This window comes from Chionomys nivalis, chromosome 9, assembly GCF_950005125.1.
Source record: "Chionomys nivalis chromosome 9, mChiNiv1.1, whole genome shotgun sequence".
NCBI lineage: Eukaryota > Metazoa > Chordata > Mammalia > Rodentia > Cricetidae > Chionomys > Chionomys nivalis.
This window is the reverse complement of record NC_080094.1, coordinates 70391916-70419590: the sequence shown is the minus strand read 5'-3', so window position 1 is coordinate 70419590 and position 27675 is coordinate 70391916. Positions and strand designations below refer to the sequence as shown.

At 44.4% G+C, this 27675-nt stretch overlaps 1 pseudogene; it reads right to left on the bottom strand.

Annotated features, from left to right (window-relative positions):
* Positions 1-388: 388 nt before the first annotated feature.
* On the bottom strand, positions 389-25855 carry LOC130881025 (collagen alpha-2(IX) chain-like; annotated as a pseudogene).
* Between the last annotated feature and the right edge of the window lie 1820 nt (positions 25856-27675).

Sequence of the window (27675 nt, the reverse complement as noted above, 5' to 3'; positions counted from 1 at the left end):
GCCTAAGGACTGCCAATTCAGGGTCCTCACCCTCAGCAGACACCCAATAAAAATAAGTACAGACAGTGGGAATGGATGAGGACCATCAGAGGCACCTGCCCTGAGGGTGGAATGGCCAGCAGAGAATGGCATGGATGAGGATTAATCAGTACTCTGCGAAGAAAGGAAACCCTGTTCCCTCAGGAATGGTGGCTCTTCAATACTTGCTCTGTTGGCCTCATCTTTACTCTAGTGCTCTCTCCCCAACCCCTCCCTCACTGGGCTTGTCTTCAGGACCTCTGGGTTCCAGACAAGGTCCTGAGAAATCTAGCCTCCTGGGCTGGGGCTGGGGTGCATGTCCACTCAGAGGGGACCCAGGATGCTGATAGACTCTGTCCTGGCTGGTTGCTCATGGCCCCTTGATGGACCCAGGCTCTGTGAGACAAGCAGAGGCGTAGGCTGAAGCCCCCAGGCAGGTGGCAGGCTCACAGAAACCAGGCAACCCCACTGGGCCTGGGCTGCCGGGTCGACCAGCCTCTCCTGGAGCCCCTGGGGATTCTCGGTCTCCATCCTTGCCACTGATTGCCTGACTAGGCCGCCAGGAAGACCAGGGATCCCTGGGGGTCCGGGTGTCTCGGGGTGCCCACGTCCCATTTCTCCTTAGTCACCTTTCTCTCCAGGCTTTCCCTTGGGCCCAGTGTTGCCAATCTGACCCCCTGCTCCCACGATGCCAGGAATGCCTCAGGACCAGGATGCCCATGGGGTCCCTGTTTACCTGGATATCCAGGGGACACAGGAGGTCCTGAAGGACCCACCATTCTGGTTGCACCTAGGGCTTCTCGCTTAACATTCACAGCCACCTCTGCCAGTTGCTCTTGAGTCATCTTCAGTACCACATCGACGATATGCTGGTCACTGGCAACTCCGCCCACTACTCCTTGCCTCCCAGGTTGTCCCAGCACACCTCGATCTCCCACCGGTCCTCAGAGTCTGGGAAGCCCGGGATAGCCCTGCACTCCTGGGGCACCCACATCCCCGCTGGGGCCAGGGTATCCTGGTTCTTCATGAACTTGCTGTCTCTTGGGTCCCTGCTCTCCCAACTGGCCCTTCTCCCCTTTCTCACCCAGGAGGCCGGCTACCCCCGGTCACCCACTCCACCTCAGGGCCCTGTCTTCCCTTGGGGAATCCTTATCTCCTTTGATGCTTGGCAAGCCTTGGGGTCCTGGAATTCCTGGGGGGCCCTGTTCTCCCTTGGGGCCCAGTCGTCCTTGAGGGCCTGGCTGCCCTAACAGTCCCCTCACCCTGATCACCCTTCTTTCCCATATGCCCTGTGGACCAATTTCGCCTCGAGACCCTGGCTCCCCTTCTTTCCCAGGAGGACTGGAGATTCCAGGGAAGCCCTGCTGGCCTGGTTCACCCTTATCTCCAGGGCCTCCTTTTGTCCCAGGCTGAGCTGGCACATCTGCTAGGCCCTGGTGGCCTGGGCTTCCTGGCCACCCCACCTGTCCTGCGCTGCCCTTTATGCCAGGTATGCCCAGGTCCTGTCCTTGCCGTTAATGCCTGGAGGACCCGTTTTTCCCTTGGGGTCTGTTATCCCCTGGGGTCCTTGAGCACCTTGGCTCCCCACATCCCCCTTCTCACCAGTTCAGCCTGGTGGCCCCCTTGGACCTTCTTCACCCAGTGGCCCAGCAGCTCTGATGGAGCCCACCATGCCTTTATATCGACAAGGACCCATCTCTCCCTTAGGTCCTGGGTAGCCCCTGATGCCCTGGGGACCTGGTGGTCCAGGGATGCCTTGATCTCCAGAGGCACCCACATCTCCCTTGGGGCCCTAAGAACAAGGAAGAGCTGACAGACTGGCAGGAAAATACAAGACAAGCAGAGACCAGCAACCTTTCCCAGCACAGACAGCCAGGCGGGACAATCCAAAAGCTCTTTTTTTTTTTTTTAAACCTTTGCTATTTGACATGATGTTTTTTGTTGTTGTTGTTTTGGTTTTTTTTTTTTTTTATAAAATTCTAAGTTCTTCAGCACATTCCCAATCAATAATTGATCAATTTCTGCATTACCTTGTGCTAGAGGACCTGGCAGACCCCCATGGGATTGGGTGTTATGTATATGGGACAAAGCCTATTACTGATTATATCTTGAACCTGAATAAATATTGAAGTGAATTCTGTATCAGCTGGTATAAATTCAGCAGTTTCAATATGCAAAACAACTCTTTCTGCATATTGCCTATCAGTAACTATATTGAGAGGTTCTTTAATATCCCTTAGTACCACAAGAATAGCATATAATTTGACTTTTGGACAGAAAATAAGGGCTTTGCTCCATTTTAATTAAATCTTCTGATTTGTAACCTGCTTTTCCTGATTTATTTGCATCAATATAGAATGTAAGGGCTTCAGTTATTGGTGTGTCACATACAATGAGGGGAAGGATCCAAGTAACTCTCTTTATAAGGTTAATTTTATGATTTTGAGGATAATTGTTATTAACCTCTCCTAAAAATTAGCACTAGTTCTTTGTGAGGGTTAATTGTCTTCCCATAATTTTTTAATTTCATCAGTAGTGAAAGGCACTATAATCTCTGCTGGGTCTATTCCTGCCAGTTGATGAAGTCTCAATTTTCCTTTTATAATTAATTCAGAGAACTTTTCCACATAAGTTTTTAATTTTTTACTCAGTTTATATGGTAAAAAAGATCCATTCTAAGATAATATCATCCCTCTGCATTAGAATTCCAGTAGGGGAAATTTTTGAGGTTAGTGTGACTAGAATGAAGTTAAGATTTGTTCGTATGTGCCCCCTGTGATTTCTCTGCAATCAAAGTCAATTCTTTCTCAGTTACAGCTATTCATTCCCTGGGATTATTTAAGTCTTTGTCATCATCTAAGGTTTTGTTTAAATGAATCATTAGATCAGGTGTTATTCCAGAAGTGGGTCATAGATTGGAAGTATCTCCTAGCAATCTTTGAAAGTCATTAAGAGTATGCAATTGATCTCTTCTAATTTGAACTTTTTGTGTTCTAATTTTCTATAAACCTATTTTATAACCTAGGTAATTGATAGAATCTCATCTTTGTATTTTTTTCAGGAGCAATTTGTTAACCCCATTTAGGTAAAACTTTATTTCTTCAAACATTCTTCTAAGGTATCTACATTTGAGTCAGATAGCAAAATATCATCAATGTAATGGTAAACTATAGATTTAGGAAATTGTTTACATATTATTTCCAATGGCTGACTTACAAAATATTGGTGAAGGGTGGGGCTATTTAGCATTCCCTTTGGGATGACCCTCCATTGATATCTCTTAGTAGACTGAGAATTATTGTAAGTAGATACTGTGAAGGCAATTTTTTTTCTGTCTTTTTCTTGTAAAGGAATAGTGAAGAAACGATCTTTTAAATCAACAACTATAAGAGACCATTCTTTAGGTAATAAGGAAGGCAAAGGAATTCCAGATTGTAGATGGCCCATTGGTTGAATTAACTTCTCCACACTCTTAGATTTGTCACCATTCTCCAGTTTCCAGATTTCTTTTTAACAACAAATACAAGAGAATTCCAAGGGCTGGTTGATTCTTCGATCTGGTGAGCATCTAGTTGCTCCTGTACCAGCTTTTCTAAAGCCTGCAGTTTCCCTTTGTTAAAGGCTATTGTTTCACCCACATTGGTTACTTTGAAGAGGAGCATTGGTACCTCTGAAGGTTTGCAATTATAACTATAATTATAGCTATCTATTCTTCCACTCCATCAAAGACCCCAGAAGGATATATTATATTATCTACATAAACAGGAAGTGCATTGTAAGCAACTTCCAAAGTTTTAGAATTGACAGAAACATCTCACTGCCTGAACAGTCACTAAAAGAAGTTCTTCTATAACTTTGGGGCATCCATCTCCATCCTACAGGCCCATAATATCCAGGAGAGTTTCCATGAAGCAGGAAATTTGAAGATCTGTTCTGCCTGTATTGGCATTTTGTCAGTCACTTTCTTCTGTGTCCATCCAGAATGTCTGACAGTTTCTTTGGTGGAGAAAGAACCCTGAAGTACTGTGTCACCTTCTTTTGGCATGTTCAGCAGTCATTTTTCTGTGGGTCCTGCATGTCAGTTCATATAGCATACCATCAAGAAGTCCAGGCAAGATCAGTTTCTTGCCCAAATGGCTAGCCTTGTCACATTGAAGGCAATTTCCATAATGAGTTTCTTCAATGCCCATCAACCTCTCTGAAGTAATTGGTGCTGCCAGAAGTAGACATGTCTCACTGTCGAGAAAAGTCTAAGTTCTTAAAACATTTTAAATGCCATATTCTGTACATCTTTGAAAGATTTGAAGAATACCTATCCATCTGAAATATATCTTTATACATCTAGAAAACCTATGACTACAGTTTGACTATTATAGATGAGTATCTATTAATCTTTATTTCTTAACTATACATTACATTTTTAAATGAACTTCACAAACATATAATACCTTAAACAAGAACAGAAATACATATACACAATATAACAAAATCAACTTAAACATGTATCAATAGCCAAGATTCATACCAATGCAAAGTACTCATTTCTATATCATATCTTCCTTTAAATGAAACCAAACATTTATAATCTACCATTTTGAGAATTTGGGTGTTGTTTTCTTCAAACTTCTTCCTGCTGTCTATTGGGCAAAGTACTTTTAGGGTTTATGGAGACCTTTCAATGGTCTTGTTCTATCAAACTACATTAATCTGGAAAGGAATCCACAGTTTCTCATCTTCTGTGGAAACAAAATCAGAACCTCTTTTCCAAAGTAACATATCCTTAAATTCAAGTTTTGAAATCAAGATACCTTTAAAATATATATGTTGGTTTAGCTTAGCAGTCCCCAGAATCAAATATCTCTCTACAGTCAAAAAATTCAAAGAAAACACAATATATATAATCCAGACTCTGTGTATTTTCCATCTTTATATGGCTTGTTTTCTTTTCTTTTTTTGGTTTTTCGAGACAGGGTTTCTCTGTGGTTTTGGAGCCTGTCCTGGAACTCCCTTTGTAGACCAGGCTGGTCTCGAACTCACAGAGATCCGCCTGCCTCTGCCTCCCGAGTGCTGGGATTAAAGGCGTGCGCCACCAATGCCTGGCTTGTTTTCTTTTACTCTATTACTTTTTAGTATTTATTTTATTATCTTTACATCTTTAATCTATCACTGTCTGTACTTCTTTTTCTGTCTATACTCTTTTTCCTCTCTCTCTCAAGCCTATGTATATTTTTAAAACACACTATGACCCACTCAGAGACTTATATCTGTCTAAATCTTTCTTTATTGTGCATCTGTAATTGTTTTCTGACCAGGAGCGCTTCTTAAAATGCTAAGCAGTTTGGCTAGGACTGTTGTAAGAGAGCTGCTTGTTTGTTCCCAGCTGCTCAGCCCCAAAAATAACCACACAGAAATTGTATTAATTAAATCACTGCTTGGTTTATTAGCTCTAGCTACTTATGGGCTATCTCTTATATCTTAATTTAACCCATTTCTATTATTTTATATTTTACCATGAGGCTTGTGGCCTACTGGCAAGGTTCCAGCTGGTGGCTTGCATCTTTCTCCTCTGGCGGCTCTGTGGCATCTTGCTAACTCCACCTTTTTTTCTCCCAATAGTTTAGTTTTCCCTGCCTAGCTCTACTTCTACCTTATCACAGGCTAAAGAAGTTTCTTTATTCATTAACCAATAAAAGCAACACATACACAGAAATGCTTTCCACACCATAGGACTAACTAAGGCTGCTTTGCTTTTTGACCCTGCCTAGTCCAACATAGTGGAGGTACATTCACTGCCAGCTCTGTGAGCCATGCTCACTGCCCCAGCTCCAGGGATGCAGCAAGTCTATGTCACCATTAAGCAACTACTAATGTGCTGTTCACAAACCCCATTTGAGAGCAGAACCTCCCAAAAGAGCCAGAGTTCATGCTGCCAGCATGAACCAGGAAGCCTTCTCTTTAAAAAGCCATGGAGTTTTTGCCACTAAAGCTGAGTCATGAAATCTTTTAAAGGAGCCATGCCTCTGTTTGCTGCTAGCAAACAGAGCTTATCTGAAAATATGCTGCTACCAAGAAACTGTACTTAATTCTGATTTTTTTGTGTCTAGAATTCCTTCCCAAGTTCTTTCAGGTTTAATGTGGATGTAGTTGACCCACGTTGACACGCCATTCTGTAGACAGAGACTGCTAGTTGGTTTTTTGGCTACTCAGACCTGAATATCACAGAAAACTATATTAATTACAACACTACTTGGTCTGTTTGCTCAAGCTTCTTATTAACTAACTCTTACATCTTAAACTAATCTGTTTCTATTAATCTGTGAATCACCTACCAGTAATGTTGCAGTAATCTCCTTTGGCAGTTAGATGGCGTTTCCTTCACCTTTTAATTTTTTTTTTGAGACAAGATCTCTCATTGACCTGGGTCTCTGGATTAGGTAGAAGGGCTGCCAACCAGCTCCTGGGTTGGAGATTGCAAAGGTAGGCAACAAAACTGTCTTTTCAACTGAGGGTTCTGGGGACTGGACTCAGCTTTCCACATTTGTGCAGTAAAAGCTTTACAAATTGAGCCATCCCCAAAACTCCTCAAGAGAATGTAAGAGAGCTTAATTAAGGGACTGAATCTTTGTTCCTTTCTAGATTAATTTGCTGAAATGCAGCCCTTTCTTAAGAGGTGGAAACTTGGGGAGGGGATTAAGTCATGAAAGTGGGCTCTTTTAATAGGGTTAGGGCCCTTATCTGAGATCTCAGGGCTGGCAAAATGACTCTGGGTAGCAGCTTTTGCCACACAGCTGGATGACCCAAGTTTGATCCTTTGAACCCATTAAGGAAGAGAACTGATTTCCAAAAGTTGTCTTTTGACCACTACACACTCCCTGTGGCAATGCACACCCATATTCCTATTCTCTCTCACCCCTCTCATAAATAAATAACAAAACAAAACCAGAAAAGCAACCCCCAAAAACTCCCTCACATCTTTCTCATGTGAGGACACAATGAAAAAACTCAGTCAGCAATCCCTCATGAAATAGGTAATGTGCCACGATCTTGACCATGGATTTTCCTGTCTCCACAAGTGTGAGAAGTAAATATGTGTTGTGTAGGAGATACTCCAAGTGCTGTGCTTTTGCCCCAGTGAACAAGGACAGTGTTTAGAAAGGTGTGGCCTGCTTGTGGGAAACTCCACTAGTTCTTTCAAATCCAAGGCCTTTCAGGTATGAAGGGGAGATGTGGCAACAGAGAGGATTGTGTGCGGGAGGTTGGGGGTGGGGGTGGGGGGGTGGGGGTAGAAGGTGTGGCCCTTATCTAGGGCCACAGACAGTCTTATCATAGTATCCCTGCAGGGAGACCAGGGTGGGAGAAGAATGGAGCAGGGATGTTTCAGTGCAAATACTGACAGACTCTAGAGTTGCCTGAATTCCTTCCCCCACAACTTACCCTTGTCCCCAAGTGAGGACAGGGCTGACAGTATTCTGCTGTTACACACCTGTGCACCCCATGACATGAGATCATGTGATTGCTTCTTGGTGACAAGACAGAATGGAAGAGGCTGTTTCTCCAAAGAAGATGTCTGACAGATGAAAGGGTTGTGGTAGAAGTAACTCCCTTGGTCAGGGCAGGTGTAGACAAGAGTCAACTGTGGGCATAGGAGTAGAAAACCTCAAAGTAGACTCAGGATACCCTGTAATTATCTGTCCTGTCCCTTTAAGAGACAAACCATGCACTCCCTCCCCCATCTGCCAAGGCAAGTTGATCTTCAGCTTCCAACCTGAGTCTCTTCCTTTTCTGTCTCTCCCCTAAGAGGCAGCTTCTGCCTTGCTCCATTCTCTCCCCACTTCTCCCCTTCCCCCTTCTGTCTCTCCCTTCTCTCTCTCTCTCTCTCTCTCTCTCCTTCTCTCTCCCTTTCAGCTCTTGCCCTTTTTCCTTCCATAACCCACTAAATAAATATCCAACCTCACTCTGCTTGGTGTGCCTATCCATGTTTCTGTCTCTTGCAAACTGCCTGGCTCCCTGCCCGGTACGAGCCACCTTCGGAGACCTGCAGTGTGGTCTCATGGTGTGCCCATCTATCTGTCTCTCCTCATGGAACTAGCTGTCCCATCAAGGTCTCTCACCCACCATGGGGCTTCCTGCCTGGGACTCGTGGCCCACTGCAGCCATTCAGGGAACTGTGCCATACAGGCCTGGGACTGGCTGCTCTCAGGACCTGTCCTGGCTTGGGGACCGGTGGTGTGGTCTCATGGCCTGCTGCCCACTGCAGCCACTTGGGGCAGGGGATCCTGCAGCATTTTTATTTAATCCATTATACACCCCAAGACCAAGTTCTCAGTACAGAGAAGATTTATCTGCTCCAGAGGGAGAAAGACAAGAGGTAGAGGAAGAGGAAGAAGGAGAAGGGAAGAAGGGACAAGGGAGAGTGGGAAGGAGAGTGGACAAAGAACTGCCTCTAGATAGAGAGGAGATAGATGTGACCCATAGGAAAATAGCAGTTTATAAAGGTACAAGGGGGAACCCTGTGTTGGGATGAGGTATTTAATTTTAATTGGGCATATTCATTAGGTGGTCCAAAGGGGCTTTTGATTGCTGGACTGCAATACTTTGATAGCTGGACCTTGGTAGTCAGCCTCAGAAGGAGAGATTGGACAAACAAAGGAATAGAACTTGGAGACTAGTTTTAGGAATGCAATGTAATGGTTTTTAGCAAGGCAGAGGGAATGGGGGAGAAGGGCAAGGCCTGCCAGAGCCATATTTGCTATGCTGGAGCTGGTCAGAGAGCATCTTTTCAGGCTTTCAACACCAAGTCTGCCTAAGTACTGCGAGGCTCTTTCCAATAATATTAACAACCCCCCCCAAAAAAAAATTTACAATTGAGCTATACTTAAAACTAATGTAACACATGGGGCTGAGAGACAGCTCAGTTGTTAGGAGTATTTGCTGCCCTTGCAGAGGACCCAGGCTCAGTTTCTAACATCAGTTTCAACCATCTGTAACTGCAATTCCAGGGGGTCTGATGCCCTCTTCTGACCTCTTTGGGCATAGCAGGCATTTGATGCACACATATAGATGCAATCACTCACAGATATGCATAAAATAAATAAATCTTAAAAATCAACAATATACGTTGACAATTCTGCACTTCCTAATTATTTTGCTATTACCTATGCTCTTGAGATAATCTCTTGTTGTGTCTGTAGGGTGGAAATACTGCTTAATTGCACCTCTTCTGATGATGCCCAGTGAGACTGTTTACACTGTGGAAACGGGCATATGTGCCAATGCAGGGCTGTCTTCCTCTTCCCCGAAGAGAAGGTGGCTAAACACTTACTAGCCTATACCCAGCTAAGTGGGGAATAAAAACACAGCCTATCTGCAGTTGAGCTACAGGGACAGCTGCTTGGGGCAATCAAGGTCAAGCTGCAGCTAGCTGCTTCCTCCAGCTTTATTTGTCCCCTCAGTTCTGGAGAAGGCATGAAGGAAGCAGCTGGTCCTGCCCACAGGGAAGGCAGCCTGACCTGGGCCAGCCCAGCTATAGACACAAGGAGCAGAAGGACAGCACAGGGCTACTGAATTCTGCTGTGACCAACCTCGTAAGGAGGGTGGAGGGATGTCCTGGAACCTGAGCAGATTAACAAATTCTGCTTTAGGGAAAGCAAGGTCAAGGGTGAGGCAGAGGCAGGAATCTGTACACAGAGGCCAAAGGCCTTTGTCTTCCAAAGGTGACGGTTCTGAGCAAGACAGAAGATGAAACCCACTAGGACGTGAAGCTGACTACTTATACGGTCATGGCAACAGAGTCCTCCAGTGTAAGAGGGAATCTCTCATCGCCTTATTATCCTAGTCATTTGTGTGCTTCCCTGGTGGCAATGGAATCAGGAAGATGCAACACCTGTGAGACCTGGCTACTGGGAATGGTGTGTGTGTGTGTGTGTGTATTTGTGTGTGTGTGTGACAGAGAGAGAGAGAGAGAGAGAGAGAGAGAGAGAGAGAGAGAGAGAGAGAGAGAGAGAGACTGATTTACGTTTTTAATTCCACTGCTCCACTGCAGGTGAACATGCTGTCAGGTCTTAGGGCACTTTGACCTTTTCCCTTCAGGGATATCACAAAGCAGGTATGTTACCTTGGCAATGTTATCTAACCTCTCTGAGCCTGCTTCCTTATCTGTCACAGAGTGATTGCTGGCCGGACAGAGCTGGGGCAACCTGTATGATGACAGCCGTGAAGCTGCCCACATTGGGGCACCCACCTCTGGGCTCTCTAGCCCTTGTAGGACGTGGCCCTCAGTGTTGCGTTGCTAGAACAGGCAGTGATGAGTCTAAGAGCTCTGAGCTTGTGGGATGCTGAGACATAGGGAGGAAGAAACAATGACTTTACCTAACCCTAGAGTTCAGCTTCACAAATGGGGACAAGGAGCCCGGTGTACCTGGGAGGCAGCTGGGGGAAAGAAATTCTTTCCTAACACATCCAACAGACAGGGCCCAGGGCTCTCCCTCTCTGTAGGTGGCTTCTCAAAGATAGCGTTGTTGATTGTTGGCCAGTCCTTTTGTCCATCCATTCCAGGTGTCAGCACATCCAAGGTGATATGGCCACATCACCTGGAGGGAGCATGATTATATAAGAATCTGGAAAATCCATGGCACGAAGCTGCACAATCACTTGTCCTCCATGCGGTTAGGAAATCGCTTCCTTAAATAGCATTATGGGTGATAGTACAGGTTTTTGGTAACAAGCTGTAGAAAGAAACCTGAAAAAACTTACAAGGGAGTCCTCGGAACACGTAGGGAAAAGAACGAAGAACCGTCACTGTAAAACTCAGCTCCATTCCTTCCTTCCTCTCTTTCTCTCTCTTCCTTCCTTTCTTTTTTATTAAATTATTTTTTTTCTATTTATTTTACATACTGACCACAGTTTCCCTCCCTCCTCACCTCTCATTTCCCTCCCCCTCCTCCCACCTACCCACCCCTCCATTTCCATTCAGAAAGGGGCAGGCCTCCCATAGGAGTTAACAAAGCAAGGCACAGCAAGTTGAGGCAGGACCAAGCTCCTCCCCTTGCACCCCTGCATCAAGGCTGAGCAAGGAAACCTATCAGGGGCAATAGGTTCCCAAAATCCAGCTAAGTGCCTGGAACAGGTTCTGATCTCACTGCTGGGAACTTCACAAAAAGACCAAGCTACACAACGGTCACACACACGCACAGGTCAGTCCCACGCAGACTCTCTAGCTGTTGGTCTGTGAGCTAGAAGGAGCTCAGGTCAGCTGTCCCTGAGGGTTCCCCTGTCATGACCTTGACACCCTGGCTCCTGCAATCCCTCCCCCGTCTCTTTGACTGGACTCCCAGAGCTCCACCTAGTGCTTGCCGTGGATCTCTACATCTGCTTCCATCAGTTACTGGATAGAGTATTTCTGATGACAATCAGGGTAGGCACCAATCTGATTACAGGAGAAGGCCAGTTCAGGCTCCCTCTCCACTGTTGCTAGGAGTCTTAGCTGAGGTTATTCTGTGGATTCCTGAGAGTTTCCCTGGTACCAGGTTTCTCCCTAACTCCAAAATGCCCCTCTCATCAAGATATCTCTTTCATTACTCTCCCTCCTCTGTCCCATTCCCCAACCTGCCCAACCTGATCCCTTACATCCCCTACTGCCCCCAGTTTACCCAGGAGATCTCTTCTATTTTCCCCTCCCAGGGAAATCCACAGGTCCCTCTTTGGGCCCTCCTTGTTACCTAGCCTCTCTGGTACTGTGAATTGTAACTTGGCTGTCCTTTACTTTACAGCTACTATCCACTTATATCCACTTGTGAGTGAGTACATAACATGTTTATCTTCCTGGGTCTGGGTTACTTCACTCAGGATAATTTTTTTCTAGTTTGTCTGCAAATTTCATGATGTCATTGTTTTTTTTTTCCCCCACTGAGCAATACTTTATTGTGTAAATGTATCACATTTTCTTTAGTTGAGAGGCATCTAGGTTGTTTCTGGTTCTGGTTATTATGAATAATGAATGCTGCTTTGAGCATAGTTGAGCAAGTGCCCTTGTGGTATGATTGAGCATTTTTTTGGGTATATGCCTAACACTGGTATAACTCGGCCTTGAGGTAGATTGATTCCCAATTTTCTGAGATGTCAGGAGCATTTATTACAAGCTATTGTGAGCTGTGATGTAATTACAGCTTATAGCAATTGAGAATTCAGATGTCAACCCACCAAAGAAATTATTCTTAGATGAAAGAACCCAGGTAGGCAGGGGCTGCAGGGCCACTGACTCTGAAAACCGTTGCTTTCATCTGTGATTTCACTTGAGCAATAACATTTGTGATATCTCCCCAGTACCATGCATTTTCATATAATGTGCATATGCAATCTCATGATTACATCTCAATCTTACAGGCACATTTATCTGTGGAGGGTCACGAAGATGTCTTTCATTTAGCTATATAATTTTGATATATAGAAAATATACTAGGACATGTTTCATAACTAGATCTATTCAAACTGGACTAAAGACTTTTTGTAAATAGATCATAAGTTTTAAACATTACAGCTATGCACAAGGCCAGAGTTGCAGATGTCTGACCAACATTGCAACACAAAGCACGGTAAGAAAAGCATGCCAATTCTTTGCTTGCCAAGTGTACTAACAATAGACCTATGCCTCAAAGTTTGTTACCGGGCCTCCCCGCCCCCCACCCTGGTCTGATCACAGTCTTACTCCTGAAACCTTGAAATCCTTATGTTACCATGGTAACTGGCTCAGCTCCTTATCTGCTTACCCTAGGAATGTGCTTTTGACCAATGAGAGGTAACTCTTGTAATTTTTTTATTATCACTCCAAGCCTCCTGTAAGAAAGGTTGGAGTCTAGAAAGAGAAGAAGCTAGGAGGAATTAGAATTGGGACAGGAGGATTAGAATAGAATCAGAAGAATAAAGACTGATTCAGAACAGCACATGTGTGAGAGAGTTCATTTGCCTCCAGACACCCTAAGAAAAAGGTCCCTTTCACTTGCTGCAGTGTCCAGTCTGAACCCTGAAGGCCTTGGGGATGGACCACAAAGGACCTTGGCACTGAGAGACTACCATATTGATTTTCAAAGTGGTTGTACAAGTTTGCAGTCTAACAGCGGTAGAGGAGTGTTCCCCTTACTCCACATCCTCTCATAGGCTGTCACTGTGAGATAAGAAGGTATCTCAGAATCGTTATGATTTGCATTTCACTGATGGCTAAGGATGTTGAACAATTCCTTAAGTGTATCTCGGCCACTTGAGATTCTTATGTTGAGAATTCTGTTTAAATCTGTACCCCATTTTAAAAATTAGATTATTTGATATTTTTATATCTAGTTTCTTAAGTACTTTATATATGTTAGAGATCAGTTCTCTGTCTGATGTGGGGTATGTAAAGATCTTTTCCTATTCTTTTTTTATTTGTTTATGTATATAGTATTCTGCCTGCATATGTGCTTGCAGGTCAGAAGAGGGCATCAGATCTCATTACTGATGGTTGTGAGCCACCATGTGGTTGCTGGGAATTGAACTCAGGACCTTTGGAAGAGCAGGCAGTGCTCTTAACCACTTAGCCATCTCTCCAGCCCCTCTTTTCCTATTCTTTATGCTGCCATTTGTCTTGTTGACCATGTCTTTGCCTTACAGAAGTTTTTTATTTCAAGAGGTCCCATTTATTAATTGTCACTCCCAGTGTCTGTGCCACTGAAGTTATAATCAGTAAGTGGTCTCCTGTGCTAATGCATTCAAGGCTACTTCCCACTTTCTCTTCTATCAGCTTCAGTGTAACTGAATTTATGTTGAGGTCTTTGATCCACTTGGACGTGAGTTTTGTGCAGGGTGATAGCTATCGATCTGTTTGCATTCTACTTGACATCATCCAGTTATGCCAGCACCATTTGTTGATGCTTTCTCTTTTCCATTGTAACATCAGGTGTTCACAGGTGTGTGGATTTATGCCATTGTCTTTGATTCAATTCCATTGATCCACCTGTCTGTTTTTATGCCAATACCATGCTTTTTTTTTTTTTTTTGGTTTTTTTCGAGACAGGGTTTCTCTGTGGCTTTGGAGCCTGTCCTGGAACTAGCTCTTGTAGACCAGGCTGGTCTCGAACTCACAGAGATCCGCCTGCCTCTGCCTCCCAAGTGCTGGGATTAAAGGCGTGCGCCACCACCGCCCGGCAATACCATGCTATTTTTATTCCTATAGCTTTATAGTAGAGCTTGAAGTTAGAGATGGTGATCCATAGCCATTTCTTATGAGGTTGCCTGGGCTTGGTCAGCATCCCTTCCCTGGGTTTGTCTGTGTTGGGAAAAGGGTGGTCAGGGGTCCATTGTTGCAGCCCCCAGTGCCACGTGAAGCAGAAGAGTCACTGGTCCTAAAATGAGTCCTGGGAGACAAAACACCCCATGTTCCCTTCTGGACCTCTCAGATTTGCCTCTGCCCAGAAACTAGCAAAGATGCAGGCAACTTCACCTCTCATCTTGCTGCTGGACTCTGTGGCCTCTTGAAGCTAACTTCCCCATAACTCAGCTGCAAGAGCTACATGGGCTCCAAGAGCATTGTTTGTGAGTTCTCAGCTCTTTAAAGAGGATGAAATGTCCAGTTTATCAATCCTCAAATTATGAATCACACAAGCCCTTCATCCCAGGGCACTGAGCAAGGACAGAGGAGCGAAGCCACAATAGCTGCCGTCTCTCCCAGCAGCGGGATGCCATTTCCTTCAGGAAGTCTCTCCTGATGCTTTCTTCCAGTCTGGCTTAGGTGTCCCTGCTCTGAGTTCCCTTAGGACCCTTAACATGGCACTTAAAGCAGACACAAAACACATCTTTCCTTCCCCTACTTGTTTATTCACGTGTTCTTCTTTCTGTTATTTTCTCATATGGAAAACATGCACTATGACAGACTTGCCAGTTAACTGAGATAGTGTCTGCAAGTGCTGCCCAAGCTCATTATTGTCTCAGGTTTCTGAGTTTTTAATACAAATGCTACTTTTTCATAGTGGCCACTAGATGGCAGCATAGATTCAGATGTGTGACACTCCCCAGTCCGTGCAACCACAACACACACACACACACACACACACACACACACACACACACACACACACACGAGCGCCCTGCCTGCTCATTATCATCTAGAAGAAGATCCAGAAGAAACCTTTGGGGGACACAGAAACGTGGCATCAATTGAAAGCATGTAGTGCAAAAATAAACTCAGGTGCAGTTTCTCCCTGAGGCTGAAGATGGCTGCCTGCCGCGGGAGTATTCTACTTGCCCCTGCTGGAAATGTGCTCTTTTTAGATTTGGTTTCAAGGTGAACGTCCAGGTTGCAAAGAATGAAACTGGGCCAGACTCATTGACTGGTATCCCTGCATGACTCTGCTGGGGCTGCTGCAGCAGAATATCATGGTGCCAGACCTGGTGGTGCACACCTAGGATCCCAACTGCCTGAGAAGCAGGGGGATCACATACCCCAGGTCAGACTGGGCTACAGAGCTAGTTCAAGACCAGCCTGGACACTTATAAGAGCCTATTGCAAAAAGGAAAGAGAAGCCAGGAGTGTTGTCACATAGTAATGACCAACTGGAGAGGTAGAGACATGGGGTTGGCTATAATTTTAAGGTCAGTCTGGTATACACAGAAAGTTCCAGTCCAGTCAGGGCTACATAGTGAGGCTCTGTCCCTCCAAACCCCAAACAAATTAAAAGAGTCATCTCATTCATATTTCCCACCCATACCCAAGAATTAGGTATATTCAAACCCTAGGTTACACCCTCCCCCGCCCCCCACACCAAGAAGCACACATCTGTGGTGGAGCCAAGACACCCTAAAGCCTTGGTTCTTAAACTTACAGTTAATTTATTGGAGACTGATTTCAAACTCTAACGTTTTCCTCAGCCTGTATCAAACCAACAAAGATGGAGAATGTTTTCATGAATAAATGATACCACCAAGTCTGGACTCCAAAGTGTGGATGGGCAAGAGTTCCCTCAGTTCTATGGTGAGTGAATTCTACTGTCAACTGCACTGAGTATTATGGTTTGGCTATGCAGTATCCTCTAACACACATATGCACTGAGGTCTTGAGTCCCTGATACGAACAATGTTTAAAGGTTAGTTTAGGCCGGGCGGTGGTGGCGCACGCCTTTAATCCCAGCACTTGGGAGGCAGAGGCAGGCGGATCTCTGTGAATTCAAGACCAGCCTGGTCTACAAGAGCTAGTTCCAGGACAGGCTCCAAAACCACAGAGAAACCCTGTCTCGAAAAACCAAAAAAAAAAAAAAAAAAAAAGGTTAGTTTAGGGGAAGTGACTGGGTCATGAGGTCTCTGCTTTCAGCACTGATTTAACCACTGATGGACTTGAATTTCGAACAGAGTATTTGAGAAGAAGGGTAGACCTGTGATAGGGACGTGTGTGTGTGTGTATGTATGTGTGTGTGTGTGTTGACTTTAAAGGATATCTTGCCCTGACCCTTTTCTGCCCATTTCCCTCTGATTGTCTGCAGGAACCAAGCTGTTCACCCTTTCCTGATGCTCACAGCAAGAGAACCAGCTGACCATGGACTGAAGCCCATGGAACTATGAGCCAAAAAAAAAAAAAAAAAAAAATCTTTCCCCTGTGGCTGTCAGAGATTCATCATATAAACAAAACAAATCCTAACACGCAAACCCTGAGCAGGGAATGTGGGAAGGCCCACGGAGTGCTCCCAAATAGTATCTTATTTTCCACTGACTTGCCACATGACCCTGGGACTGTGAGCTGTGCTCTTTGAGCACAGCAACTGTGCCTGATGCCGTACCAGAGCTGTTGACGCAGCACCAAAGCCAGCTGTTTCATGAGGTTGCTGGAGCGCCCTGGGGAGTTGAGTGCACAGAAGAATGACTCCCAGGGGTGGTAGAAGATTATAGGGCTGCTGGGGAGATCTGTATCCGATCCCTTGCTCCCCACTGTAGTGAGTGGTGCAGGGTTTTCCAGTACAGTACCTCCATCTCTCCCCAGGGTCTTGAGCTCACACTCTGCTCTGGTGGACAAAAGAGATTTCCACAGAGGATGGGTCAGTGAAGCTGAGTACATGAGTGACCCAGCTCTGGCAAGATAAGGAAGTCCTCACTGTTGACTAAGGTTTTCTGTCCTGCCCAGACCTGGAGCTGTTAAGTCCCAAAGAATCACACAGAGGTCTACAGTAAATATAAACTGATTGGCCCATTAGCTCAGGCTTCTTATTTACTAATTTTTTTAACTTACATTAGCCCATAATTCTTGTCTGAGTTAGCCCCCTGGCTTGGTACCTTTTTGGTGAGGCAGTCACATTTTGCTTTCTCTGAGGCTGGGTCATGACTGCAGACTTAAACTTCTCTTTTTCCAGAATTCTCGTTGCCCCACCTCTACTTCCTGCCTGATTGCCCCACCTATACTTCCTTCCTGGCTACTAACCAGTCAGCATTTTATTAAAAATAATGCAAGTGACAGGATAAAAGACGATTGTCCCATAGCACTCTCCCCCTTTTTAAACAAGAACTCTGAAATGAATCTCCTTTGTTTAGCTTTTTGTTCATACTATTATCCATAACGTCTTCTAACCAACATTCTAAACAAAGGCAAACATCCGTAATCCATTATTTTGGGAATGTGGGAGTAGTTTTCCGGGCTACTTCCTGCTGATTTGGGACACTGATAATCTTATGGGGACCTAAAGAAAATTTAGAATTATGATCAAGTCCTGACTGGAGTGGTCCTGTGAGGCTTCATCATCTCAGACAGCAGCTTGAATCTGTTCTGGATGTAGAACTCAGATATCTGGGCCATCCACTCCTATCGAAGATTTTTCAGGTGGTCTTCCTTGATCAAACCTGTTTTTTCTTAACCCAGAATGAATCCACAGCCTCTCATTTCCTGTGGAAACAAAAGCAAAACCTCTTCTCCAAAGTAACATATCTTTTGACTTCAATTTTAAAGTTAAGGTATTTTCAAAATACCTATCTTGGATTAATTCAGTAGTACTTATAAACAAATATCTTTCAGCAGCTGTTGCTCCTTTCTCAGCATTCAAACAATTCAAAGAGAACATAATAACATATAGTATCCAGACTCTCTGTGTATTTTCCATCTTTATGTGACTTTATTTTAAACTCTATCTCTTTTATTTTTATTTTTAATTTTTTTTGAGACTTGGTTTCTCTGTGTATCTTTAGCTGTCCTATAATTCACTCTGTAGACCAGGCTGTCCTTGAACTCACAGAGATCTGCCTGCCTCTGCCTCCCAAGTGCTGGGATTAAAGGTGTTTTCCACCACACCCAACTACTCTCTTTCTTATTTTAAGGACTTCATTCTTTTCTTTTGTCTTCCAAGCTTACACATATTTTTAAACACACTGTAAACCATGTAGAGGTTTTCTTTGCCTTTGATCTATCTTTACTGTATATCTCTCTTTTTCTGACTATACAAGTCTTTAATTTGCTATTCAATATGACTAGGATTAAAGCTGTGGCTTTGATGGCTGGATCTAGTCCATTCCTTAGCTTTTTGAGATTCCAGCCTCATGGTGGAGGTACCAGCCAGAGCCATGTTTATTGCCACAACTCTAAGGTGTTTTAAGGTCTCTGCCACCACCAAAAAGCATGTGGTCAGCTTTTCATCAACACCATTTAAGTGTTTTGTAGAGGACCTCTTAAAAGAGCTGCAAGGTTTTGTAGCTGAAGCTGAGTCAGGAAACCTCTCTTAAATGAGATGCATTTGCCTCTAGCAAACAGAGCACACCTGAGAAAACGCTGCTATCTATAAGCTGTGCTTAACTGTATTCTTTTCTGTCTAGAATTACTTCCCAAGCTCTTGCAGGCTTGTGTGGGTGGGTGCAGTTGTCTACGTGGGTGCCATTCTGTTGACTGAGGTTTTCTGTCCCACCCGGTCCTACAGCTTTTCTTCAGCTAGAGGCCACTATTTAACCAATATTGGCTTCTCAGTTAATTATTTTAAAGGCAGGGCTGTTAGTACCTCTGAAGACTTATCAATTGCTTTGTGTTCTTGTACAGCCCAAATGGCTGGTGACTGTCATCTATAATATCTTCTAATATTTTCCCCAGAAACATAAGTTTTTTGGGGGCTGCAGGAATGTTAATCTGGGTATTCCATTGCTGCAATAGTTTATGACCCCACAAATTCACTGCAATGATAGCTACATATGGCCTCAGTCTTCCTCTCCGTCCTTCTGGCCCTAGGCACTCAACCCATCTCATGCTTTGTTTTACCTGAGATAGGGCTCCAATCCTTAGGAACTGAACATTTATATACACTCTTAGCTTTGGTCTTTGGTCATTTATAGAATTCTGCCAGAATATACACTCCCTATGTCCTACTTGAGTTTTTGACTCATTCTCCACATTTATTCCATCATCCAGACCAGTATTATTTTTTCACAGTAAGCACTGGATTTTTAAAATTTTTTCTGGTGAGACACATTCTCCACAGTAACTGGGAATGACTGGACCATGTTCATCATGGGGGCCTGCAAGAGGCACCAATGGCATTTTCTGATTGTCTATCTTTCATTGACCTACATTCATTGGTCCAATGTTGGCCTTTGCCATACCTCCTACATATATCTGAAGGCTGAGTCCTCCTATTCCTGACATTCCCAGAGGAGACATTATTCCTAGGAATCCCTTGTCTACAATTAATTCTCAGATGTCCCATTCTACCACAATTAAAACATTTGGTATTTTGATGTCTCCTCTTACCACTGGAAATTGCTTCTCCTATCCAAGCTTCAGTTCCATAGTCAAGTGTCTCAACATTCATTGTATGCAATGAATCATCCATGGGTGCTGATCTGATCTTTAAAGGCCCAAGGATCCTTTTGCATTCCCCCCAAAAATGCACTATGAATATTTTTCTTTGTTTAGAATGTTGGTTACAAGTTGTTATGGATAAGAGTCAGGAGAAAAGCTAAACAAAGGATATTAGATTCAGAGTTCTTGTTTTTTGATTTTTGTTGTTGTTTTTTTTTTAAAAGGGGGGAAGTGCTATGGGACAATGGTTTTTACCCTGTCAATTGTATTTTAATAAAACATTGATTGGCCAGTAGCCAGGCAGGAAGTAGAGGTGGGGCAATGAGAATTCTGGGAGAGAAAAGCTCAGTCTGCAGTCATGACCCAGCCTCAGAGGAAGCAAGATGTTAATGCCTCGCTGAAAAAGGTATCAAGCTACATGGCTAACATAGACAAGAATTATGGGCTAATATAAGTTATAAGAGTTAATAAGAAGCCTGAGCTACTAGGCCAATACATTTATATTGTATGTAGACCTCTGTGTGTGTTTATTTGGGACTAAATGGCCACAGGAACCGGGCAGGACAGAAACCTCTGTCAACACACCACTGTTGAAGGTATTCTTGCAAGAGTTGTGTGAATAGTGGTAAGCACCATGCTTACAGTTTGCCAGGAAGTTAGCTGTAAGCTGTGTATTCTATCTCCCTCTCTATTATGTCCTCTTCTGTAGGAAGCTTCTCAGTGGAGACAAGGCTCAGAGACAGGATGCAAGTGGCCAAAAGTCACAGAGCTAGAATGTGACAAAGGCAAAGTTTAAACCTGGGCCCGGAAGGTTCCAGATTCTGACGTGGGTGCTATGGTTCAGGTCTGGAATGTCTCCTTAGGCAGTGTGTTAAGGTCAGAGGAAACTTTAAGAGGTGGGCTCAAGGGTTTTAGGACATTGGGCACATTTCAGAGAAGGGCGTGATGGGAGCCTGTCTCTCCTGTTTATCCTATGTCTAGCCATGAGGTGAATAGCTTGGTTCCACCATGGGGTCCCTGCCTCACCAGGGCCCAAGCAATATGATCAATTGATAATAGCCTGGAATCTTTGAAGCCAGGATTGAAAATGAGCTTTTCTCTTGTAAATTATTATATCAGGCATTTTGTTGCAGTAATGAAAACTGGGTATCACAGCAGGGATCCACATCACATGTAATCATGCTGGCCACAAAACAGAATCAGAGCTAGAGGAAAACCCCTTGAGGACCCCAACTGAAAAGATTTTGTTGGCCCCTCACCTCATGTGTAATTTTAAATCAGAACAATGCTAAGCTCTAAATTAAGTAGAAAGAACTTCAGTAAAGCTGCAACCTCCCCTCAGCACCCTAGAGTGCTGACACTGATTTCCACCCAAATACTGAATTATATTAAAAACCTCTCCATCCTTCTCAACCTCTCCACTCCACCTTACTTCCTCTCATTTTATCTATTACTTATTTATATTTATGTGTATGTGTGTGCCTCTCTCTGTGGGTGTGACACATATATGCAGGTACTTACCGAGGCCAGAAGAAGGCTTTGGATCCCTGGAGCCAGAGTTACCAGCAGTTGTGAGCCCCCTCCTATGGATGCTGGGAACTGTGCTTGGGTCTTCTGCAAGGGCAGCAAGCACTCCTAGCTGACATACCATCAGTCTAGCCCAGTCCCCCTCGTTTGAGGAGCTAGACTTTTTGAAGCCCTCTTTCTGTTTAACCTCTGATCAGGTAAGCACTTCCATATACATAGGTTGAGTCTTACCCTATGCCAACTTTGGAATATAAAGACGAGTAATATTCCACCCAATCCTTCCAACTCAGAGCCTGGGATTCTATCTTTTCTTCCTCCTTTAAGGTTTATTTTTAATTTTATGAGGGTCTGAGCACCATGAGCATGCCTGGCACCCACAGAGGTCAGAAGAGGGCACTGGACCACTGGAACTGGAGTTACAGACAGTAGTTAGCTGCCATGTGAGTCCTGGGAATCAAACTTAGGTCCTCTGGGAGAGCAGTCAGTGCTTTTAGCCACTGAGCCATATTTCCAGTCCTGGTTTCTATTATGGTATCTTATTTGTACTATAACAAATAAAGCTTGCCTGAAGATCAGAAGGCATAGCTAGCCACTAGTTAACCATGGAGGTCTGTAGGTTTGTACAGCCAGACATGAAGTGATATGGCTGGGTGGAGAGAGGAATATAAAGCCGGAGGAGACAAGAGGCCAGCCCTTTTCTGCTGAGGAGTTAGCAAAGTAAGAGCTGGCTGTGACTTTCTTTATCTCTTAGATCTTTCAGTATTTATCCCAATGTTGGGCTTCTGGTTTTTATTATTAAGACAAATTAGAACTCATGCAACATTCTATCATTTTTAAAACAGCAAATTACACTACTCCATCCAATGGCCATGCTTGATACTCTGAGGATCTCACGAATGCTCGTTAAAATATTTTCCTGCCGGGCGGTGGTGGCGCACGCCTTTAATCCCAGCACTCGGGAGGCAGAGGCAGGCGGATCTCTGGGAGTTCGAGGCCAGCCTGGTCTACAAGAGCTAGTTCCGGGACGGGCACCAAAGCTACAGAGAAACCCTGTCTCGAAAAACCAAAAAAAGAAAAAAATAATAAAATATTTTCCTGTGGAGACTAGAGAAATGAGAGAAGAGAGTCTGGAAGCACAAATCTCTGCCGACACTTCGGAAGGAAAATTACCATGGGGAGGATTGCTTTATTTCATATGTAAATTTGTCAAGAAAATAAAAACAAACACAATTTCCAGAAAGCTAAACACACTAATGCAATAAAGAATGATAGTATCGGAAAGATGGAGTAACTTATCTGCTTAGACTTGCTGCACAGAGTATAATTCAGAGACCGAACACAGACTCAAACCTATATGTCATAGTTATTCCTCAATTGCTGTGAAGAGACACCATGACAAAGGCAACTTATAAAAGGAAGCATTTAACTGGAGGCTTGCTGAGAGTTTCAGAGGGTTAGCCATGACCATCATGGAAGGGAGCATGGTAGGAAGAAGAGACGTTGGAGCAGCGAATAAGAGCTTACATCTGTTTTGCAAGTTGTAGGCGGAAAAGAGAGACACTGGACCTGGTGTGGGCTTTTGAAACCACAAAGCCCATATTCAGTGACACACCTCCTCCAACAAGGACACACCTCCTAATCCTTCCCAAATAGGTCCACTAGCTTAAGACTAAGCAACCAAATATATGACCGTATGGGGGGTCATTCTCATTCAAACCACCACACCATACAATAGCCAATGAATTTTGATTGGCATATCATTAATATGGGTACTTCAAACTGGCAGCTGTGTGTTGTGGCTCAACCCATGAATTCTATCATTACTGATAGAATCTTCATGTAGATTGTATTAGACAGCCCTCAAGAGTCTTATTCCTTCTCTGATTTCACCAGGTTAGAGCTCTGAAACTTGGGCTTGCAGATTCTTGGCATTTGGCAATTTGTTCTCTCTCCCTGGGCATCCTCCTGATGTCTTCCTAATTAGCTAACGATATTTTGGAAGGTGAACTTTGTGATACCATCAGACAGAACTACAGCAATAAAAATCCTGTTCCAAACCTACACATCTGCAGACAGAGGTAAATTTTGGTTTTCATTTGACTGGTTCTCATGAGGTAGAAAATGGGCAAACCCTTTTTCTGTTGGGCTTTGTGTCTCCAGGGCCAATCTTCCTTGACTATGTGAGGGGTAGAAGCTGCGACCTCCTCACCGTGGAGCCCTGTCACTTGGGCATCAATGTCACCTGGACATCAGTGTCTGACTTAGCACTCAGGAAATGTTTGCTCAACTGAAGGAGAACTAGAAGACTGGCCACATGGAAGGTACCTCATGGAGAGTTTTAGTCAAATAATAAAAGATTAATGGTCAGTGTGAGGAAAGCCATAGCCACACATGAATGACCCTGGTGGAAAGACAGCCCTATGGCCCTCCTAATCTAATGTCTGCTCACTTGTTGTTGGTTTCTGCTGTTAGCCATCAGTTCTGCTTTTACCAAAACCCCTTCTAAAACAGTCACCAGGAAGATTAATTTGGAACCTACCCCTGTGAGAGACAAAACCTTAAAGAGAAAGAAACTCCCAGTTTCCAAGTCCCCTAGACATTAATACACATGGCAACATGGGCGATCTGGCAGAGTTAAGACTTAATAAGTCTTAAGATTACCCAGTTCTTTCTCTGGAAGCCACAAATTTGACTTACACAATGGGCTTCCCTGTGAGCTTACAACCAGCCTCTTGTGTCATCTCCCCAAATCCCAGCTTGGCACCCAGCTGCTGGAAGACCCTGGGTTTCAGTGGGCATTGCTATCACAGGCATCTTACAGCCTCAAAGGGCATGGCTTCTACAGACTTTAGTGTCCTCGAAAGGCCCCTGTCCCAAGGTTGAAGGCTAGGCTATGGAGTGAGGGAGGGGCATAAGCAGACTCCTTCTATGCAGCAAAGGCCCTTGGATGACAGGGTAGCACTAAAACTGTCGTGCGAGCCAAACTTTATTTCTGTTCCAGTGAGTCATGTGGTCTCTGTAGAAGTTTGGTTTTGTGCTTGTGTAAATGTTAACTTTTGTCAAGATGTTGACAAAACAAATTGCCCAGTATTGACCGTAATCTGTCCTTCACGTAGTCCTGGAGAGATGTAGAGCCTTGCTTCCTACTACTGTCTTGTTCTGTTTGGGCTACAGTGGGTAGCTTAAAGATGGCAAGCCTTTATTCCTCACATCTGATCTGAGAAGTCCAAGACCAGAGCACCTGCAGGTTTGCTGTCTGGGAGCTTTCTTCATTTAAGAGGCATCTGGACATAATTATCTTCAATGATGTAACCTCCAAATCCCCTCACATCAGGGCTCAGGTGCTAAGGTGAACTTGGATGTGGGACACACACACACATTTGGTTTCTAACATCTATGAACATTTTGCAGATAGTTGCCCCCTGCTATGTGGGTGCTGGGAATTGAACTCAGGACCTCTGGAAGAGCAGCAGCCAGTGATCTTAACTGCTAAGCCATCTCTCCAGCCCAAGTATACAGTGTTACAGTCGGAATGTGAGGTGTCCTTCATAAGTTCATATGTTGGAGCACTTGGTCCCCAGATGATGGCACTGTTTGGGAAAATTATGGATTCATAAGGAGATGGAGCTTGCCTGGAGGAAGTATGTCATTGGGGGTGAGCTTTAAGGCTTTTTATGATGGCTCTAAGTCTGCTGACATAATGCGATGGGCTAGCCTCATGCTTCTCTTACCACTTCTACCCTGCCATGATGGACTGTACCCCTCTGGAACTGTGAGCCAAAATAAGTCCTTTCTCCCCACAGCCTGCTTTTGCTGGGGTATTTAACCACAGCAACAGAAATGAAATACACAGAAGCTTGGAATGCTTGCTGACCGTGCTCTGCCAGGAGGATTTGGGCATACACATGCCTTTTCTAGCTCCGAGACTGTCTACAGTCATTCCTTGGGCAGAAATAGGCACCACTATTTCCTTTCGTTTGCTCCTTTCATTTGTCCCAAAGAGTCAAGAGCCACCAGCATCCAGGAAGAAGGAAAAGGGAAATCCTTCACCACCGGGGTTTCTGGATGGGTTTAGTATCTGCAGTAGCTGCTGTCCCACGGAACACCTCATTGCAAGCATTTTGTAGGATCTTTACATTTAATTCTTTTCAGTGTTATGTGACAGGGGCTTTGGGCTCAGTTATGGAAATGTAATTTAGTCCTCTTTGCAGAGTAGCAGGAGGAGGAGTTAAAATTGCCCCCTGAGCCTTTGAGTATTTTTGTAAAGACCTGAAGAGGATTTCAGCAAGTTGAGGGTGGGGCAGTGAAAAGCAGCTCAGACAGGCTGCCTGAGTTTGAATGGCAAAGGTTTGTGATCATTAGGCCCATGGACACCCCAGAAACATTCAAGGTTGATTTGCTTGTCTGTTGGGTTTCCTTACCTCTGCTCTAATCCCCTTATCTCAAGGCTACTTCTTACTCATTTTTCTGTTTTCTTACCTCTTCGCTTTGAATTAGCCCATCACGGCTCATCTGGGTCTTGACCATCCTGTTTAGACATGAGCTGATAACATCGTGTCTTGGCATTTTCTAGTGGGAGAAAATGGTGGGCCTTGTTCATGGACTAAGTCACATTCTCGGGGCTGGTCCACCTATGAGTCTGTAACCCCTGGGTTGAGTCTCCCAGCCAATTAAAAGGCAGAGGGCAGAGCTGGCAGGAACCCTGAGTCTCTAGGTAGGGCTCACACAAGGCAGGCTTCATGGCTACTGTGTATAGCACAGGGTGGGATAACATAATTATTGGAAGCTCATCTCCCAAGACCATTGCCCTCAGTTCTCTGTGGATTCATCAGGAGCCCTTGACCTCACTGGGATTTCTTTACGTTCTGGAAAGCACACCCTAACAGCGCTGGTTTCTGGCTGGAGCCTCAAATTGCTTCCGAGGACATGGGAATCATACAAAAGTCAGTATTTATTTCTTGCCCATGATCCCATGCCCAAGCAGATATGGCATCTGAGATCGCAAGGGGCTTGAGGGCTGCCACTGCTCTGTAGTGTTAACCCCCAGAAGGCACTATTGTGTAGATGGTTGTGAAAGAGATGCTCTTACACCATCTGGAGGAAACGGAATGAGATGCAGGCAGGTTTTGGGGTATGAAAGCCTTTGTCATTTTATTTTACAATAAAAAATTCTAACAGCGTATGAACACTCTGTTCCCGGCAGAGGCAAAGGACGTACAAAGTTAATTAGAAAGCAAAGCATTGAAATAACAACAGCTACATTCAAAGCTCCTGTTCAGTACTTTGCCCAGTGCATCCAAAGTGGTTTGAGAGCATCCCGGTCTGGGTTTTTCCCACCCAGAGTCAAAGCACGTGTGGAAACACTTCCATACCCTCCAAACCACAAGCAACAAACAACGATAACAGCAACTCCATGTGGGAATTACAAACTGCAGAATTCCTTTCCTTCTCCTTGGTAAGAAGTTGTGTCATTGAACACACGACAACACAAATTAACTCAGTGGGTAGCAGGAGCTGGATCAAACCGAACTGGGAAACGAATGGTTTCCATAGCAAATTCTTCCGATGCTTTCCAACCCATGTTCAGACACATTGCACATGGTCCTCACGACGAGTTACAGACTAGTTCAAAGTGAGTCACTCGAGTTCCAGAATATTTACACCTTCTCAAAATTTCCAGTCCAACACTACTCCTCTTCTCTTGTTTGGTACATTCCCCCCCCCCTTTTTTTCTCTCCTTCATTTATGTGAGGGTGGAGGAGAGTTTAGACCCAAAGAAGAGATGAGGGAGAGGAAGGTGAGGCCAGGGTTAATTTATGTAAAGTACACTGGATGGCCTCCTTCCATCACTTACAAGAGTTTGAGCAAGGACAAAACAATTAGTCTCTAGATTTATCATAGGATGTTCTAGATTTATAATAGGATGGCTCTAACTCAAGTGCGGGTTTGACCTCTGAGGACAAATTCCACCTTCTCGAAATTTCCCTCTTTTGGAAACTTACAGAATCAAAGCAACTCAACATCTTCTAAGAGAATCTGTTTCTCTTAGAAGTTAATTTCCTAAATCCCCCTTTTTAGAAACGCATACACTTCAGTATTCACCGCCACCTAGAATTCTGTAAGAGTTCACGTAAGCCACCGGGAGCCCATTCAGTTCCCAGGACACTAACTTCTTAGAGCCGGAAGGTCAGACAGAGCCTCCGAAGCATCGTTTTCACCTGAAACCAATTTTGTTTCAAGGAGACTCTACGGAGAGGCTCATCAGTCTTCTCATCCATGCAAATGTGTGGCTGAGAGCCACATGAGCAGCACCTGAGCTAAGGCCATGCAATTCAATTTACAAGTGT